A 22,002-nucleotide genomic window follows, 5' to 3' on the forward strand; every position below is an offset into this window, starting at 1 on the left:
TTATTTACATTCCTTGAGATTTACCTGTGACGTAACCTTCATTATAAGATGCTTTCCGAACTAAACCAGACAGTGGACTATTCCTTATTTAATGTAACTATTTCGTTAATAATGCATATGATTATTACCGCTCATGTTTCTTTAGTTTGATCACCCATTTGGTTGGTGTCCCAGCTGAGCCAATCCAGAACTTGGGATGCGGTGGCTCAGTGGTAGAGCGTTTACCTCTCGCGCATAGAATCCCTGGTTTGATCCTAGCTCGCGCCAAGTGAACTTTGTGGTAAACAAACCTCAGGGTTCTCCCGTTTCCTCTCACTTCCTTCATTCCACAATTTTCATTCCTCATCATCACCGTCTCCTTTTGTCTAGCCGACATAATCGTGAAACTCAAAGATTTCCTTTCCAATCCAGTACTTGGGGTTTCAATGGGTTTAGATTTATTTTTGTAGTTATGTTTTCAACAGAGGTTTGGCAACACTCCTTTTCTCTCTGCCCTGTAATGCACTTCTGAATCAATAATGCGTTTACTAGTGTAGCGAAACATATAATTTGCCCTCTGAAACTTCTTCATTTTTTTCTTTCTCTAAGACATAAGAACCATCTGCTTAGTTCACACAGTTTAAAAGCAAGAGACCATTGAACGGAAGGGTAATAACATAAAATATATTGCTCAAAGTATAGAAAATGTTTTCTTTAACACATTTGTATTCATATTGAGAACAAAAAGAACATTTTTTGAGTTTGTATAAAATGGGGTACAGTGGATAAACATGGAGTGCTTTTATTACCATATTTCAAATGCTTTGGAAAAGAGATGAACTTCTCTGCCTTTGTATTTTTTTTTCTATTTGCTCTGTAGTGTTCAAGTGCTAATGCTAGTAACAAAATAAGCAACACTGATTTGTTAACAACTACAATGGCGTATCTAGGAGGTAAAAACTGGGGATAGCCAAAACTCAGACTATGACAGGTATATCATGAGTTTACTATAAACTTTTAAAAATATATAAATAATAGCTTCAGTTTTTTTTTTTTTTTTGTCAATCAAAAACTGGGGAGTCTTGCCCTCTTGCCCCGGGCTAAATCCACCACTGACCAACTAGCAAAAGAATCGTTCATTTGATTGTATCATTAGATGTTTTAGAATTTAACGTTAAAAAGTGAGTTAGTCAAAAATACTAACATTTATAAAAGCGATAACTACAAAAGTAATATAAGAAATACAAAGTACTAATGTTGAAAAATGGAAGTGAAATGAAACCGGTAGGTTCCATGAATGTGCTCTGTAGAGATGGATGATTAACAAAAGAAAACTATTACGAAAGAATATATTAGAACAAGAACGTGGAAGAAACTCGAAAAGAAAACATGGACACAATTTTGTACACCAAAAAGCCCCATGATACCTCATCGTGGCTATAAAGGTAGTGTAGGCATCTTCGCCGCGGGAGACCCGCCGGAAGCTTATGTTGTTTCACGTTAATTTATAGATCTACGTCTCATATAGTCTGGATGCTGAAAACGAACGTTAATTTCGAATCTAACCAATTAACAAACCAAGATGACTGAGATCATTTCAGTTACCCCTCAGCTTAAGACATGAACTCAAAACTACTAAGCCATATGTCCTCCTCGTCTGTGTTAAAGTAAGAACTTTAACAGCAATGCATTTGGTTCAGTGTCCTCAATGATTATTAAATCGAATTTGCAGTCCATGAGTCTTCCTCTTTTACAGCTCGGGATGTTAAAGAAGAGACACAGACATGGTTTACAGCATGCCCAGGCATATGTATACACTCACCAAGCATGATGTGGTATTATGTAGCATTATATATACAAGATTCATTCAACGAGTTGTAAACCTAATATATAAGGAGTACATAAATACGAGGATAAGTCAAAAATTATCCGCAATGTTGCTATAACTTTCCTTATATTGTTCGTACTCACCACTGTCCTTGTTTATTTTATTGTTATGTAGTTGTGGTCATGTTATGGAAGTTAGATCCTTTGCAGATAGATCATAGCCGCTCCATTAGAAGTTTGCACCAAATAGGAACAACGAGCAGTAATCTTATTTTTGTGGCTTGGGAAGGTGTACTTGTATCAGGGGCTGCAACTGATTCATGAAATCCATGAAAAATTCAAAAATGGTCCCACAAATATTACGCACAAGGACGGAGCCGGAAGACCATCTACGGCTCCTTCCTCGTGAATAACACTTCCGCGACCATTTTTTTTTTAAAAATTCATTCGTAGACACTCCGTTGTGGCAAGACACTATCCCCGTATTGTGAAGTCTTTGATGGATTGCGGCTCCTGATCACCTTCCCACTACAAAACTCGGATCACTGTTCCTCTTTTGTGCCAGCTTCTAATGGAGCAGCCATGATTTAAAACTTGTGCCTAAGCCAAAAAGAATACTAAGAAACTGGAAAAACGACAACCTGCTCATCATTAAGAAAAAACGAAGACAAGAAAAATGATGATCCCAAGGCGTATAGACCAATGTAGCTACTGGTTACAAGTTTTATATCCTTGACAAGTATGGTGATTGGCATTACATTTGTTCTTTAAATATTGCGGATTTTATTTACTCACTACTGTCAAGACCATAGATAATTATCAATTATTGGTTTAATTTGTTTAGTTTAATTGTAGTATGGTCTTGAGTTTTAGGAGACCTAATTTACTCTTGTTTGTTGTTATAGAGATATGTGCAGAGAATACAGTATGTGTATACTTCAAATTGTATGAATTCTAGTCTATCAACAAGAGCTTGTAATGTTATGTAATAAATTTGTTAACATCCACACTTTTCTTCGGACAATGAGGACATGAGGAAAGTGACATTGTTTCGTGTCATCATGATTGAATTGAGGTTATGAGAATTTGGTTGAATAAGATCTTTTTAGATCTGGGACGCACGTGGATGAAAATCGGCCCGAGTGCTGAAACCGTATTACTGGAACGTCAGCAGTTTGAGTTGTATAAAACCCTTTTATTTTATTCAAAGGGATCATTATCAGAGTATCATTATCAGAGGATCACTGTCAGAGGATCAATATTAGAGAAGTAGCATTCAAAGTTCTACGATTCATCAAGTTTAGCATTAGTATCTTCATTACTAAGAGAATTGTCTAAGAAGTTCCAACGTTGAAATACAACCGACTGCTGTTACTGGTATACGATCATTCAGTGCTTGGTTCGACTAATCACCAACAACAGGTATGTGTCACAACCAAATTCTGTGCTAATCCAATTCGCTATAAATGATTCACACATTAAATTACACTTTCTTAAGTCTTCATTACACAAACAACACTTTACACATAAATGATTACTAGTTCTATTAAAATACACATGTTTAAGTAGACATTGTTGTTACCATTTTAATAGGGCTCTGGTTGGCCCTCAATCAATGCAACCAGTGGTGGAGTATCCCCAAACTTACCTCTCATATAAATGCAAGTAGATATAGATTTGCTTCATGCAAATTAGATCAATCTGGGGAGCTCAGAGTGCTCTACATATTCAAGTTTTACTAAATTTTTATCAAGAGCAACCCAGGTTGGCACTACTATGAATATTGCAAACGTAGTACTTGCAGTTGAACTCATACATTTTATGTGGATAAAGTTTTCTCGTCTAGCGAGGATACTCACACTTTACTTTTCACTAATTCTGCAACTTGCTGCAATCTCCTAATACGTGCAAACGCTGCAGTTATTAACTTTTCTTGTTTTTCACAAAGCACATGATCTTTAAATTACTTAAAAATTGCACTGTAATATTATAAAGTTGTTGAATATTTTCGTTCATATCTCCATTATTTTAAAACAGAATCTTGTTTTCATACACTTATTGGTTAAATATTCACACGTGTGCAGGTAAGAGGCTAAATTTCCGCTTCAGCTATAAACTACCTTTCTTGAATTCTTGCATTTACTTTAATTTCTCCATACTATATATTTATGATTGTGTACACACCCACTAACCTTAGCATTAGCATACGAGAAGAGTTCAATAAGCCACAAATCTAACATATTAGTAGTAGATATATATTTGAAAGTGTTTATCTACATAAATTCGGATGATCTGAAAGCACTAAGCACATTGATCAACGGGATGTCGAATATCAGCAGAGAAAATGTTTTGTCACAGCCGTCATAAAAATATGAACAGGATGAAGGATCTACATTAACTCATCATCGTCGTTGTACCATGAACTAAGCAAGTGTTTCTTTAGTTTCTTCAAGATGACAACGTTATTTGGGGACAAATCTGGAAAATAGAGTGGATAGTGAAGAAGCTATGATCCGCGCTGCACAGCGTCAAAGCATCAACTTTAGAAACAGTGCCTCGCTGGACGGCTCGCTCGTTGACATAACTGGGTGTCAACGTTCTACAACTTACTAAAACTTAACGACACAGGGCAAAAACTTCCACTTTTGCTTTTATGCTAACGAAGGACGATGCAATTGTTTCACCAAGTTTCGTGAGTGTATGATTGTTTCGCTACCTTTAGGCTTAGAATATAACAAACGCACCTCCTAAATGAATACCTTGCATAACGTGATTAGTTGTTCAAGATCTATTTACAACCGATTTAAACTGAATATCTTCATGAGAAAAATTACAATAATAAACAACTTTAAACATAAAAATAATATTGTTTAGTAGGTGGTAGCTTTTACGTCAATGCAGCACAATCTTTTCTGCCCACTTCTCAACAGTCATCAGGATTCGCATGCAACAAGAAAAATAAGAAAATACATGTCAATTAGCCAACATGACTCATTTGCAACAAGGAAATAAATAGAACACTTGCCAATTAGTCATCAGGATTCTTCTGCAAGAAGAAAGATAATAAATGCACTTGTCAATTAGTCAATATGTATCACCTGCAACTAGAAAAGTAATAGAACACTTGTAAGTTAGTTGTCAGGATTCACCTGCAAGAAGAAAGGGAATGAATGCGTTTGCCAATTAGTCAACATGCCTGAACTGCAACTAGAAAAGAAATAGAACACTTGTAAGTTAGTCATCAGGATTCACCTGCAAGGCGAAAGGGAATGAATACACTTGTCAATTAGTCAACGTGCACCACCTGCAACAAAAAAAGAAATAGAACGCTTGTCAATTAGTCAATTTAACTTACCTGCAACAAGAAAGTAAACATAGCATTGTCAATTATTCATTAGGATTCACATGCAACAATAAAAGAAGACTAACACCTAAATAATAAATTGTTGCTTGTAATCTGCTTATGGTGTGGGATTTTTGGCCCACCCTGTATAATAAGTAAATGCTATTTGGTGTCTTATTTTGTAATATTATATACAATACGATGGACTCAATTATTTATTTTAAATTTCAAACTTTTAATATAACTGACATCACCATAACGGCTGAAAGGGAGTTAATTATTAAATGTCGCACAGTAGGAAGATTGCGACAGTGGACATTAGAAATGAAATAACACAACATTTAAAACAACTGAAAGAGATAATTTACTGTATTATTCCGCTTTTCCGTTATAAAGCAAATTTTAATCCATGATTCTGTCTACAATGTTCACTATTCTATTCATGATCATTTCAACAAGTTTCATGTCTTGTTCTAACGCAATGACAAGAGTAACGGGAAAGAACAGAGAGTAGAAACTCGTCTGAGTTAATTAACCGTTTGAACTGGCAAGCCTGGAGATATAAAACAAAGGATGTTAGTCACTATTTATTTACATATATCCTTTGTTATTTTAATTGATGTAGAATTTATGCTGGTACAATTCTGAATCATAAAGCTGAAGTTGTGGAACATAGATTTGTTTTATGCATAGTGCAAATTAGCTCGAAAGTTAGGTGTGGGAAGTAGAGAGTGACACTTTAATTTGTCATTTACTATTTTACGATAAAAACTACATATATCGTGCCTTACAACATTGGTGTTTACGTACCACAGGAAATAACTCCATATGTCAAAATGAAGCGAAAATTCTATATAATGGTATACCTGCTAGGTCCTTCTTCCCTTCTACAACAGCCAACAAATAATGATTTGCAACGTTGTATATAGTTTTTGAACTATTACTGTTGGCTTCGGGTGCATCAAATAGTTACACCTATTCTTTCCAGATGACAAATAACGACAGTAAATTTATACTATTGGGACCGGTACTAGTCATGTGTTTGGTTGAGAAATATTTCATTAGCATTCTTAAATTTAAAAATCGCACTCAGAAACAGAGCCGTAGCTATAGGGAGGCGAGCAGGGCGGTGGCCTCGGGCGCTGGTAGTAAGAGGGCGCCGAACGAGCAAGAAGAAAGAAAAGATGTTGGAAATGAGTAAACGGCGCGTCGCCCCGAAAATAGTATTGGCTTCCTATTAAATTAATATTGTTGTTGATTTGCAAAGAAAAGATTTGTTAAAAATTGTCTTGATTGCTTCGTTCGCAGTCCAAATGCTTCAATAAGATTCACAACAGGTTTTTACTTATTACCTTAAAAATTTATTATATATGGTTCGTTAATGACGATGTGATACACAAGGTGTCGAGTAATGACTTATAATTTGCGCAGGAGCGTTTTCAAAATCAGAAATGGTCCAAAGTCTGAAATACAGTACATGTTCGGCGTTAGCATGATGGTCAGTTTGTTTAGATAATCACGCTTTTCTACCCAATCGGATTAATAATGATGGTGAGAATGAAGGCTTTGAGAAATTCACAAAGAAAACTCCTTCTGAATTTCCACTACATTTTACAAAATATTTTAACAGTAAAAAATCGAAAAATGCTATTTGTGCGCTCATATACGAATAAAATTACAGAAATTTAAATTTGTTTCTGGAAATTAATGCTGTCACCCATTTTGAACATTTTAAGAAGCACATAGTTTTTTTTAAATGTATTAAAATTTCATTTCTTATCGATAGTATGAAGCGTTGTTGTTTTCCATATGTGAAATAGTTATAAATTTCCATAACCGTTTTTCAAGTGAATTTGTATACAACCAAAGATAGTTTTGTCAAGTTTAACAAAAAGTCAAATATAAGCTTCTTGAAAACAGCTCTCATTTGTAAAAGAATACATAACTATCGCTTTCAGCTGTTGCAATGGTCTGTCCAAGCCACTAGATAAAACTTTACTGTAGCATAAGAACAAAACTGCTTGTCTTATACGTTAAAAACAAGGAAAATCTTGTTAATGAGACTGTAAGGGGCACCGAATTCTACTTCATCCCGGGCACCGAAAACTCTATCTAGAGCTATGCTCAGAAACAAAGAGTTGGCAAAATGTTTTATGTAATTTAGAAAAAAATGACTAATTTACAGGATACTAAGTTACGATTTTTAAAATTTTATTGATTTTTATGTCTTTTGAGAACAATGAAGTAGAATGTCAAAGGGACCAAACTCAGGATTTTCAACGCCATTTGCTTTTGCATTTAATCGAGGTGGTAAGACCACCGAAGCTCCTTGTGAGTTGTTTGATGTTTGGAGGCAAATCTGGATAATAGAGTGGATAGGAAAGAAGCTATAACCCTCGCTGCAGAACATCAGATTTAAAAACAGTGGCTCACTTGGTATCGTAGACATAGCGGCTTGCTCCTTGACATCACTCTGTGCCAATATTAGGCACCTTACTAAAATCGAACGTCACAAGGACAGGCAAGTTCCGACCGCCGTTACCTTTTTGCGTTCCAGAAATAGGAATTATAATCTCAGGGACGGATCACACAGCGGTCGACCAATCGAGTTTGATTTAGGGCGATTGAATCGCTATGAAAATTTACGTCAAACGACGAGAGAATTGATGAATCAGATAAATTTGATTAAAAAAAAACAGACTGTGGTGAACAACCTTTACCCAATGAGTAAGGTTCAGAAATTCGACGCTTGGATGCCACACGCTTCGATCGAAACCAATAAAACCCAACGCTCAACAGTCGAAGCCGGTTTGTTCGATAGATATCGCAAAAAAAAAAAAAAAAACTTCGTCACAAAGACCGAATTGTCAGTGGCGATGAAAAATGATGTTTTAAATCGAATTGAAGTAGTGAAAAGAATAGATTAGCCTCGACAAGCAAACAACTCTGTCAGCAAAACAAGACTCTATTCTAGAGAGACAATGTTATGCGTATGGTAGGACTGGGAAGGTATAATTCATAAAGAAACAAAAACCTCAATGCGCAGCTCTATGTTGACACATACATGAAGAAATCACTGGTTCTGTTATTATGATACGAGAAAGATGTTCTGAGCACAACTGAATTTATTTCTTCCTCGGAACTAGTAAGCAGGACAAGAAGTGTAATTTGCCAAGGATGTTACATGAAATACATGTATTAAAATCTATGCCTTGAAAGAACATTTGACATTCTGAAAAAGAAAAAATCACAAGAAATATCTAATGTCTGTCGTACATCTCACTCACTCGTGTGCACTGCACAAAATAACCTGTATTTTTAAATATAGGAGCAAAGTTTCTTCAAATAATGACCAAAAGAACATATATTTTCAAACAATTTATTATAATTTCCAAAGGCTTATTAAATTTTTCGGAGGAGAGAAAAATTCTCAAAACTTTAAATTACCTTTGGCGTAAAAGTCTTGACAATTTTATGTCCCTCTTTAATTTGATTTCAATTAATAATATTCTTAATAGCAATGACCGAACCTTAGATCTTCTTCTCATACATCTCTCAAAAGTAACAGTTCAAAGAGAATGCGATCCACTGGTAATAAAAGATAAACATCATCCTCCCCTTCTTATTCAGTTTACAGCATTGTATTCAACCAAACTTAAAACAGTGCCTAACACAGTAGGTTATAATTTTAGGAAAGCAGATTTTGAAAAACCTTACCGAAACCTATTAGCTGTGGATTGGGGAATGCTGCAGAATATTAAGGATGTCAATCAAGCTGTGGATCTATTTTATGAAGTATTGTATCAAATATTTGATGATTGCATTCCCCGTAAAAGAGTAACTAATAAAATCTACCCTACATGGTTTACCTCGACTATTATTAATGGAATTAAACGTAAAACGTATCATCGTAAAAAAAAAAAAAAAAAGTCGTCTCAGTGTAGGCAACACTAAGTACCATGAAGAGCAATTCCGTCAACTGCATAGGGAAATTAAAGCAAAAATAACTAACTGCTGCTTATAAAGAGTTTTTAAGCAGAGCAGAAAATAAATCAAAGAATGATCCTTCATTAAAAATAAATCGCGTCACTTGTCTTCTGATCGCATACAGTACAATGGTCACGACCTTGCTGATGATAGGGACATAGCTAAAGCATTCGGGCAACATTTTAGTTCAGTCTATGGCTCCTTAAGGGCGCACTATGACGTATCGAGCATGTCTCTAAATGATCGTTCCAGTGCTCTTCTTGATATATTTTCACTACCTCTCACATCCGAAAAAGAAATAGAAGAAGCAGTAAGGAAGTTGAAATCGAAAACAGCAAGTGGCGCAGATATTATCCCAACGTACATTGTGAAAGGCTGTTCAGATATATTCTTACAACCTCTGAATATTATATTTATCTCTAAAAACATGTACCTTTCCTGGAAAATGGAAGAAGTCAGTTGTGTGTCCAATACCCAAAACGAGCTCAGCTAGTAACATTGAACAGTTCCGACCAATCTCTATCTTATTTGCGTTTGCCAAGGTGTATGAATATATACTGCATAATCGAATAATGGATAATGTTAAACCTGCATTATATGTCAGTCAAGATGGATTTCTGAAGGACAGATCTACTGTATCAAATCTAGTACTAATAGCAGACTACATTTCGAAGGAACTTGACAAGCAAGGACAAATAGATGTCATATATACTGATTTTTCTAAAGCATATGACGTCATTGACCATGAAATTCTCTTAAACAAACTGGCATCCTTTAACTTCTCGAAATCAACTCTGCAATATTTTGCTTCCCACCTTCAAAATCGTAAAGAAATTGTACTGTATCGTAATCATAAAGCTCAAATCTTTCATGCAACATCTGGAGTCTCTCAAGGCTCGAATCTGGGACCTCTACTTTTCATTTTGGCGGTAAATTATCTTCCTGAGTGCTTTCAATTTTCTAGAAATCTACTCTTTGCTGATGACCTTAAAATATTCAACAGAATTAAAACAATTCAGGACTGTTTAGAACTTCAGAGTGACTTTCAAAATCTCGAAATTTGGTGTAAAAACAATAAATTTAAGTTAAATGTTCGTAAATGCAGTTATTTAACATTCACTAGAAAAGAAAAATATATTCAATATAATTATTCAATATTAGGAGAAAAACTGAAAAAGCTTGATTTTATAAGAGATTTGGGAGTTATTTTTGATTCAAAATTATCCTTTATTCAACATATTGAAACTATTTGCAAAGAAGCCTACAAAAACCTTAGATATATTTATCGAGTCAGTAAAGATTTCCAAAATGACCAAGCTCTAATTATGCTGTATTATGCATACGTCAGGTCGAAATTAGAATATTGTAGTAATATATGGAACCCTAATGTACAGAAATACTCATTCTTGATTGAGCGTACTCAAAATAAGTTTTTAAGACTTTCTACACTTAAGAAAACAAAATTCTACCCAAAATTTGAAAGCTGCATTAATCTTGTTGAAAATTTTAAATTTGAACATTAGAACTCAGGAGAAGAAATATTGGTTTATTATTTTTACACAAACTCTTTCATGGCAAAATAGACTGTCCTGATCTTAACAAACAAATATGTATCCAAGTACCATCCACTAAATTGCGCACTGCTTCGAAAAATAATTTTTTTTTGTATGACAGCAAAAAAAAAAAAAAAAAAAAAGTCTTAAGCAGATCTCCTATATGGAGAGTTAGTGCAACCTACAACAGGTTAGTTAAAGAAAATTTCAACCTGGATGTACTGGCAATGGATGTAAGTAGTTTTAAGAAGTTTATTAATTCTGTAAGATAAATGTAATTATTACCAATAGTTTTATTAACCTATATAATCTGTATAACGTATATACTATGTAACACTGTAATTAGGTCTGTGCCTGTTGGGTTATATGTCAATAAATCAAATCAAATAAAAAAGGCAAAACAGTAAACAGATCAAATCTCAATATGATAAGGTTTCACAATATTCAACAATTGCACAGACGACTCGATGAAGGCATTCAGCGAAAATACACAACCGGCGAAGTGGCGTTCTCCTGCAACACGACAGCACCCGTTCTCACATCATCCATATGACCAAATCTGCGATTTAAGAACTCGAATGGAATGAACTTCAACATCTTCTATACTCTCCAGACTTGGCACTTTCAGATTTTCAGCTCTCTCACTCGCTTTTGAGCACTTTGAGCAGTGTATCGGTCAATAATGACGTGAAATTAATGGCTTAATTGGACGAGTTCTTTGAATCAAGACCAATAAACTTCTTTTCCCGAGGCATCGGAAACGGGAGCAAGTCGTAAACAATAATGAATAGTAAAACATTGTTTTATTTGATGTAGTTTGTTTAATATATATATATATATTTTTAAGTTCCCGAATTATTTCTTAACCCCAAACACAAATTACTAAGCATGTTACATTTCTTGGACAAAGATGTACTGTGTATCTTGTAACGATGATAATAGATGTAGTTAGTAAAATTGCTTAACAGAGTAAACGGAAGTTATGTGAGTAATGTAATCAATCAAATTCTCCAATGTACGACCATTGAAAAGACGATTTGCCAATCAAGATGTTCGAAACAATTCCCATATACCACTAAAATGGCTGCTTTGCTATTACTTATATAACTTCCATTTACTCTGCGGCTAACGACTTAAACTGCCAACTGGTGAGAATTGATGTAATTACTTGATGGATTGGTAGACCAATTCTGACTGTTTAAAGTTTGTGTGCGACGTTGGCACATAGACAGACTTCTAAAGTGTCTGAAGGAGGTCCCGGAAGGTATACTATTATTTAGCTTTTCTGCTTTATTTTTATCCATGGAGAAGTTTTATTTTGTCTGTTTGCGCCACTTTTAGAACACCCGATAGACAATAGATTTTCTTCTTAAGTTCCCAAGGCTTAAGTTAATATGAGCGTAAATTGTTCTGTGATACTTTTCCAAGTTTTAACTTTCTTCGAAATTCAAACTTGTCTTCTTACTTTCTCCTTCTACCACAGAAAATCAATAAAGGCTTCACGGACTAAATCAAGAAATAATTGTTTCTGGCGTCATAAATTTCTTGTTAACAGACATCCGATGATTTGGTATAAAGCTACATGTCTTTTTCTTGTCATTACGTCCTTTTAACCCTTTCTGAACTTGCAAAAGGATTTTGAAACAAAGTCAATTCTATAAAGTAGAAACGTTCTTTTACTTTTAACACTATGATTTCATGGTGGTTCAGATTTGATCAATGTCAATTTGTAAATTATTTATATTGCTACTCCGAGTTCAAACATGCACAGGCGAGCAGAAATCTGGTTCCATATGAACTCTTGTTTGATATAGATTACTTACTTTCTGTTTCACGAACATTTTATGAGTTGTGTGATTTTTAAACAACAATATCACAGTAAAAAACATGTTGCTGTAACTCTTGGGGCAAGATGTCACTGGGAAAATAAACGAAATCAAATGACAGGTCCGTGTATATCTTAAGAGGTCTAATCATTGCGAAATTAAAATACCGCTAATTATACAGTAATTATGTGATAACTTCAAATAGATAAAAGATAATCGAAATGTTGAACAACAGCGCGCTAGACAATATTATTTTGCATGAACTATCGTAATCATGAGTCACCTAGTAGTTTTCCGTTTGCAGTCATTTATAAACGCGAAAATAAATGCTGATTTTCTAAATTGCTGGAAATCGAATGCAGATAAGTGAGTCGCGATAACGGTATCTCATGTAGCATAGTATTGTCTAGCGAGTTCTTGTTCCACTTTCCGATTATTTTTTATATATTTGAAGACATCACAGAATTCATATAAAATTAGCGGTATTTTAATTTCGCAGTGATAGTACCTCTTAAGGGGATGTCTACTCATCATCAAAGGCTTCAAAATCTCCATAAGATAACCTGTAAAATTTAATTCACAAATATCTTACGAAACACTGCATCTAGGAACTTGCAAGTTTGTTCACGAATGCCAAAGAGCAATACAATTAAGGTGATTGGCTCCATTTTGCACATAATGACTTCGATTAATTGTAATACTTACTTCTGTCATGAGCTAATTATGGTCTCATTATCAAGGACTGTCCACGCACCCTATCCTGTGCCAAGATAATCTATTTCTCTAGATTAAAGTAAGACGATTATGCCCTGTAAACTCAGGGAGACGAATGGTTACGGAAAGTGAATGATTTTTAAATTTCTGGTGGAATGGAAATATGAAAGAAAATGGAGCAATCATAGAAAACTCACAGACACGATCTAAGCCTCAAACACAGCAGCGGTTCAGGTAGAGTATCGCCACTGTAAACATATTACTGCTCTTGCTACTTGGCTCACTATAGTCTCAACTCGAAACCACAGCAACTCAATACTGCCACAGCATTAGCAGTTGACCATTGAGAATGGAGACGAGTACATTACAGAGTTCTGGTGTCTAAGAATTCACTACAATCTTTAATTAAATCGCCCGTGCTTGACTTGATTAACTATTGTAATACTGTAACGTACGCTAAACGCTACGAATTTATACACTGATCTTTGTATTTGCTAAGAAAATGCAACACTGAAACCGGAAGTAACAGATATATATGACTTCCGGTTCCCATTAGAGGAATAAATTAAGAGAATGAAGCTGTTCTTCTGACACAGGTTTATATTAGTGGTGGGCACAAAAATCGGTTTTTCAGATTCCGGTTTTTAGGAAAACTGAAAGCGTTTTTTTTAATTTTGAAAAAAAAACAGTTTTCGGCAAAACCTGTTTTCACAGAAACCGGTTTCGGTTTTCTCCAAACCGGATCATTTTTACCGAATCCGCTTTCGGTTTTCTTCAAAACCGGTTCTGCTTTTACCGAATCCGGTTACGGTTTTCTTCGAAACCGGTTTCAGTTTTTTCAAAACTGTTTCTATTTCTGACCAGAATAGTCCCTCGTTGTTATCCGGAAACCGATTCCGTTTCCACAGAATCAGTTTTATGTGCTTTGAAAAAACAGTTTTGGGATTTTAGTTTCGGTGAAAACCGAACCAGTTTTGGAGAAAACCGAAATGTCGGTTTTCGGATTTCGATTTTTCTAGAAACCGGTTTCTGTTTTTTATAAAAACCGGTTTTACTGATCCCTAGTTTATTTATAATGTAAACTACTTCTGGTTTGAGCACAAAAGTTAAGTTTGAGATTAAACTTATTGTTCGGACGCTAAATCAATATAAAAAAATGAATTTTTTCGCTGTCACTCATCGCTTTTATCTCATTAGAGATCAATATTGAAATCAACAGTAGTACGAGAGTAGATCAAAACAGTAATACCTATAATTTTGTTTCTATTACAGTTACTGAAGTATCTATGCATGATATTATAGAGGTAACCTTACTCTACTAATGTGGTCTTTTCTTATTCAGATTGACTCATTAGAAATATGGACCTGAAGCTAAAAGAAAGAGTCGTCATTGAATTTCTGGCAAAAGAAGTTGGTCTACCGTGTTGATAAATTGGTTTGAAGAGAGAGAGACGTTACAGTTGAGAATGTTTGCTGATGCATTGAACGTTTCGTAGGGCTCTGCTCAAGGAATAATTGTTGACTTGGGATATCAGAAAGTCATAGACTTATATGAAGTTAAATGAGCTTTAAAATCATGTGTCAAAAAGCAAATTCTGATTCTTTTGTTTTTCAAAATGGTTTTGATGCCCGAGTTCGACGATGGCGGAAATGTGTTTAAAATCATGAAGACTATGCTGAACGCTAGTTTTCTCTAGAGAACGATTCAGACTATGATATGTAATATCATTAGATGTTATATGTTCAATAATGCATTTTTTTATGCCAGGGGAGGCACCACTTTTTGATTCACCCTCGTAGTTGATTTCTATCACTTATGGTGACAATACATGATTAAAGTCTGGGATTGAACCTGTCCATATACTACTGAATCCATAGCAGTGAATTTATTTTTCCTGCTTATTACTGCTTATTCACTATGGTGATCAGCGCTGAAGCAAGACACCGTAGATTCACTTCTGGTTTAAGTAGAAGCGTAAAGTTCGAGATGAAACTTATACAGGTTTATTCAAAAAGAAGGAACATATTTAAAATATGTATTTCTAACGAACAACAGTATATAGAGACACATACGATACATTACTAGATACAGGAAATTTTAAAGTTTTCTTTTATACATTCAACATGAGCACCATTTATTTTGCGACAAACATTAGATTGGTAGTCCATTTCTTGCTGTATACAAATTAACTGGTCCATGTTTATTGAACTGACTGTTGTAACAACTTAATCCAGCAGATCTTGAAGAGTATCAGACATACGTCGTATTGTGCAGTATCGTCCCGTCAGTTCTTGTAGTTCAAACAAATAAAAATAAGATTAAGATGTAAGTTATTTAGAACTGACAAACCATTCCAGGATTTTGTAAACTAAAACTTGTAGACGAGAATTAATGAGTTCGTGAATTTGGTTACTTAAAACTCAAAATCAAGCATTTCTAATTGGAAACAGATTATGATGAGAAGAGGTGAGAAAAGGTAGAAGAGCAAGGGATGAACTGTAAAAATCTACTCAGCACTTATCTGATATTTTCGGCAATTCTCCAGCGATGAATTCTTAGCGTTGTGTTCGTTCGGGTACATGATATCTAGTGATGGGCGGCCAGACGGCTTGAATTGAAAATCAGCGCTGATGTAATGAGAATCGAATCAATTGACGCGTTCAATAATTCGGAATACGGACACTCTTTCGACAATAATGTCATTCTTGTCGCTAATACACCAAAATGCAAATGCGTGTATTACCCTTAATAAACTTGGGTAATGTTTCGATTCTAAAACTAAGAATTGCGGATCGCTCTCTTACATCCTTGCCGTAGGTTGATTTTGTGTACTACTCCACGTTTGCTCTCCTCTGTCGTTTTTGTTGGAAGTTTCTGTCATTGAGTACCCCGTTCAATGAATCGGCAAGAGGATGATGAAATGCAAAGTGTGTGGATTAATATCAGGTGAGGTGATTATTGGAATGTGGAAAAAGGAACAATCTACATATGTGTTCACTAACAAATACGATAAAAGAAAAGAGTCAACATAAAATAAAAATTCTTTCATGTTTGAGTATCTAAATAAAATTGTAAGTTATACTGAAAGAAAATAGAAATAAGAAAATAATAATTTTAACATTGATCTGATAATTTCAATTCACTGTATATGATTTCAAATAAATAATGTTTGTCGTTTTTGCAGAACATTAGCGTAGCCCAACATGTTAGCTCTAACATTTGTTATTGTTATTATTATTATGGTTTCACATCATCCATCGTGTTAGACACGATATCTTCTAAGTACATACAAGTTGTCTTTTGTGCACAACGTACTGCAACACTCACTCTTTGCAAGCTACAGCACACAAAACGACTTATCTTGGGGCGTTGCCATTTTATCTTAATCAAGCCACAGCGTTGCTATAGGCATTGAGAGGAACTAATAGGTGTAGGCCTAAAACTTTTAACTTTCCTCTATCCAGTGATGTATCGTATGCTTCTCTATAACTTTTTGTGGGTTACAAATAAATATTTAAATTTGCTCCTTCTATCCGAATAACAAGGTATTTGGGATGCTCTATGGCAATTAATAATGAAGTCGGAGGTTTTAGTGAATTTATACCAGTTTTCAGTTTTAGTATAGACTAGCCTTTGTCTATCTGGGGGCTCCGGCCTCAGACCCCCGCGTTTGCACGGCCTACGGCCTCGTATCTCTTAGATATCGCCATTTACATTAACAGTGAATTTCGTGCATTTTGTCTTCATATTTACTGAATTTGTCCAGCTGGGAGCTTCGGCCCCATACACCCTCCTTTAATCGGCCTACGACATTGCACCACTTAAACGCACAATTCTACCGAGTTTCAAGTTTCTTTTCCTATTTCAACTATCTAAAAAATAAGATTTAGTATCCCAAGAAAACGCAAATTTAAATAACATGGAAATTTCTTCATCCCCATTTAGACCACTAAAAAATTAAAAATATTCACTTTTGGCAATTTTCCTGTAAGTTAGTCCTGGAAGGCTACAATCATGCCAAATTTCATCATTCTAATCCTGCCAGAAGTGCCTAAACATTTTGGGGTGTAGATGACGTCCCATATAAATAATATGGGAAAGATTTTTCAGTTCCCCATAAAACCACTCTACGATTGGAAATTTTTATTTCTGATGATTCATTTAGGTAAGCGTAACGAGAACTTACAAGCATACCGAATTTCAAGTTATTATTCTAATCCTAAGCACCTAAAACATGAGATTATAGACCCAAAAAAGGTCCATTTAAATAACATGGGGAAATTATTCATCTCCTCTTTAGACCCCCTAAATTTTAAAAATATTGACTTTTGGCAATTTTCCTGTGGGTTTGTCTCAAAAAGCTATAATCATGTCAAATTTAGTCATTGTATCCCTACAGGAAGTACTCAATAATTTATGTCAGCTCATTTAGTTTTATAGATAGTTAAGACTAGCCTTTGGCCCCAGACCTCCGAGTTTTTTCGGCCTACTTCCTCGCATTTCTTATCTATCGGCCTTTGCATCAACAGTAAATTTCGTGAACTTGCTCTTCGTATTTCCTGAATCTGCCCATCTGGGGGCTTCGCCCCAACACACTGTCTTTGCTCGGCCTCGGCTCGCCCTCGCACTCCTAGAACCCACAATTCTATCGTTTCTTTTCCTATTTCAACTACGTAAAAGATAAGATGTTGTATTCCAAGAAAACTCCCATTTAAATAGCATGATAATTTCTTCATTCCCCTTTAGACCCCCCCAAAATTAAAATATTCACTTTTGGCAACTTTCCTGTCGGTTACTCCCGGAAGGTTACAACCATATCCAAATTTCATAATTTAAATCCTGCCGGAAGTGCCTAAATATTTTGGGGTGTAGAAGACGTCCCGTATAAATAACATTGGAAAGATTTTTCAGTTCCCCATAAAACCACTCTACGGTTAGAAATTTTTATTTCTGATGATTTACTTAGGTAACGCTAACGTAAACGTACAAGCACACCAAATTTAAAGTTATTATTCGAATTCTAAGTACCTAAAACATGAGATTATATGTTTTAAAAAGGACCATTTAAATAACATGAGGAAATTCTTCATTCTCTCTTTAGCCCCCATAAAATTAAAAATGTTCACTTTTGGCAATTTTCCTGCGGGTTAGTTCCGGAAATCTACAACCATACCAAATTTAATCATTGTAGTCCTACAGGAAGTGCTCAATAGTTTATGTCAGCTCATGTAGATTTATATATAGTTAGGATATAGTTAAGATATAAGTATACAGATAGAATATATTGTAATGTTTAGCATATGGCCCTGATGAAACAAACTAATACAGTGGAATACGACAGAAACACCAGGAACATCACTGGTCATATGACAAAGAAAGATCATCAGCGCCACCGCCACACTGGAGCAGCTATAACACCAGAAGGGCCTGCACATCTGGCTTGCCTGGAGTTCTGAGGTCTTTTGTACACTCAACTCTGTTTGCCTCGAGCATTGTGAAATTCCTAACCTCAGCCATCCAGCTTGCGTGGAGCTTTGTGTCTTTCTAACCTCTGCTTGCGTGGAGCTTTGTGTCTTTCTAACCTCTGCTTTCGTGGAGCTTTGTGTCTTTCTAACCTCTGCTTGCGTGGAGCTTTGTGTCTTTCTAACCTCTGCTTGCGTGGAGCTTTGTGTCTTTCTAACCTCTGCTTTCGTGGAGCTTTGTGACTTTCTAACCTTTGCTTGCGTGGAGCTTTGTGTCTTTCTAACCCCTGCTTGCGTGGAGCTTTGTGTCTTTGTAACCTCTGCTTGCATGGAGCATTGAGAATATTAAATTCACCCCACTTAGAGTGCATGAAACTCTGTGGGGATCTCTCCCTAGTCTTCCGGGGCCTCGGGATGCCCATTTACGCTAGTTGTTAGATAAATGCATACTTTTAATAGTGGCAACTACCTGCTTCGCTGGGTTAAAACAAGAATAATTAGTAATATATTCCGATAGCCAGTCACTTTTTACTATTACTGAAGCGCTCTATGATAGAAACTATGGATTCGAAACTAATATCGGTCATTTTCGATCATTTATATTTATATATCCTCCACCCACTCCCCTGAGTTACACCTTCAAAATGAAATTATATATATATCTATACTAGCTGAACCTGCGCTCTCTACACAGCACATTATTCACATATGAGCATGAATCCCCTTGCTATTCCTCACATCTGTACATGTCCCTTTACAGACACAAGTGAAAGACGTCTTGATAAAAATCAGCAAGAGATGCCGTAAAGGGGAGATTTTTTCGATTACTTTTTCAAGACATCTCCTATAACCTGGCAAGTAATCTCTACGTTCCTTTGGCGAATCCCTCACACACGTCTTGCGGAGGTTTAAAGCATACATTTTTCAATGGAGCAGGTATGACTTCGAGTGTCATGTTCTAAAACGCACTCTCCACGTTGCGTTATTTTTGAATTAGGGCCCTCTGAAGTTCAATTTTCCCAAGCTTTTGGCACCTTATATCGCCGAAACTATCCCTTACTCACCAAAGTTCCAGAGGACTTTTTTGCTTGTTTCAGTCTCAAGAATCAGCTCCCGAAATTTGTTCAAATAATTTCTTAGCCTGTATATAGCCGCCCTGTATATAAACATTCTAGACCCGAACCTTATCTATGTGGAAAATTTGATAGAGATCGGTCGGGTGCTTCAAGAATTATGAAATCACAAAGATAGTCGACCTTATTTTTATATGAATAGATAGTGAAACTGTATTATACTATTTCTGACAGGAAATTTTGTATTAAAATTTGTAGTGGGAGAAAATAATTAACCTGCTGTGTGGTTTGCTCTCCCTAAGTGCATTAAGCAGAACTTCACAATATTCTTGAGACGGTGAATCGAAGAAGAAAAAGAAGAAAAAGAAAAGTTCTGGCTATATTTTATACTTTTACCTCTGTTATCTGTCGACAGACGAGCAGCCATATTGAGTTAGCCGTTCGATAAGATTTCCTATATTTATACATAGCATAGCTTGCAAGTCTGAAAAAAGAAGCAAAAAAAGTCTACTGTTTGTACCCAATATTTCAAATTCATATATTGCTCTAATACCAGTAGTAACATTTAATTGGCTATGTAGAACGAAAACGTAGTTGGAAAATATTTATCTACCAGTAAAAAAAAAACTAATTAGGAACTTATTAATTGGTAACATGTTTATCAAAATTCACAGTCACATTTCTTGTAAATGACCAATGATTATCTTCCCAAACGATCAATTAAAATTGTGTGTAATTATAGAAATTGACTTCCTAGCTATTTTTTCTCTTATCTGAATGTAATTTCAAAGTATTTGTTATTTCCGTACAGTTTTTGCGTGTCCCCTGGCGATAGAGAGAAAAAAAGCGTACTGTTTGTTTAAGTAGCATGTCAAAACGAGAAACGTGTTTTCTATCTAGTACTTTCTGATAAACACAAATATCTCTGTTAATCCGGAATAATTTGCTCTAATTTCTTTCTTTCGGTCTTTTTTTTTCATTTTTTTACTTAATTTATTTATTTTTTCGTTCTGACTCAATCTTGTGTGGGATATGTGACTTCGGTCGTGTAAATGCATAAACGTCAGTAGCAAAGTTTCAGAGGAACTGTAGCTATCCTAAGGGACAACGTGCTCCAAGTTCCGTGATGGGGCCGCGGTGGCTCAGTGGTGTCCTCATATCTGGTTTAGTGGTTAGCGCGTGCGCCTTTGGTGTAGTGGGTCCAGCGTGGGAGAGCCTTTGTGATTTTAACTGTCCTCGATATTTCTGTGTTCGTGTCCCTGTCGTTCTAGATAATTGGAGGAAGCAAGTTACATGAGTAAAGCAAGTAAAATTAGTAATAAGTAGTTCAAGTAAGTTACTGAGACATTTTCGGTGAGTCAGCTAACTTTAAAAAAAAGAAAAGAAAAGTGGTAGAGCGTTCACCTCTGGTGCATGGGGTCCTGAGTTCGATCCCAGCCCCCGCCAAGTGAACTTCGTGGTGGACAAACATCGTGTGCGTGGATTTCCTCCGGGTTTTCTCGTTTACTCCCACTTACTTCATTCCACCATTTCATTCATTATTCATCATCACCGTCTCCTTTTAACCTAACCGGCATAATCGTGGGACGTAAAACTCAAAGATTTCATTTCATTTCTTCCAAGTTCCATAAGCCATAAATATTAAAAGTCTGTATTAAAAATCAGAACGTAAGTTGTAAAATAAAATATGACCCTCTTTTGTTCTCTGAGGAACAAGAAACATGTTGAATACAAAAACTTGAAGTGAAAAGAATAAAATCTTTGAGTTTTACGTCCTGCGGTTATGCCGGTTAGGCTAAAGGAGACGGTGATGGTTGGAAATGAATGAAATGGTGGAATGAAGAAAGTGGAAGGAAATGGGAGAACCCCGAGAAAACCCACGAACACGGTGTTTATCCAGAACAAAGCCAACTTGGCGCGAGCTTCGATAGAACCCGGAACCCCAAGCACCAGAGCTGAACGCTCTATCACTGAGCCACCGTTCCCCACAAAACTTGAAGAGATCTTGGAAAATGCCTAGAACAAAATAATGAAATCTTTCAGTTTAACATCCCACGTTTATGCCCTTTAGAGTAAGGAAGACGGGTGATTGAGGCAAGTGAATGATGACGGAAGAATTGGTGGAATGAGAATGCAGGAGGCCGGACACGATGTTGTCCACTACAAATTTACTCGGTAAATCGAGCTAGGGACCTCATGCGCCAGAGATACGTGTTCTACCACTGAGCTACCGTGAC

The sequence above is a fragment of the Thermobia domestica genome, chromosome 17 (genome assembly GCF_964235325.1).
Source record: "Thermobia domestica chromosome 17, izTheDome1.hap1.1, whole genome shotgun sequence".
Classification (NCBI taxonomy): Eukaryota; Metazoa; Arthropoda; class Insecta; order Zygentoma; family Lepismatidae; genus Thermobia; species Thermobia domestica.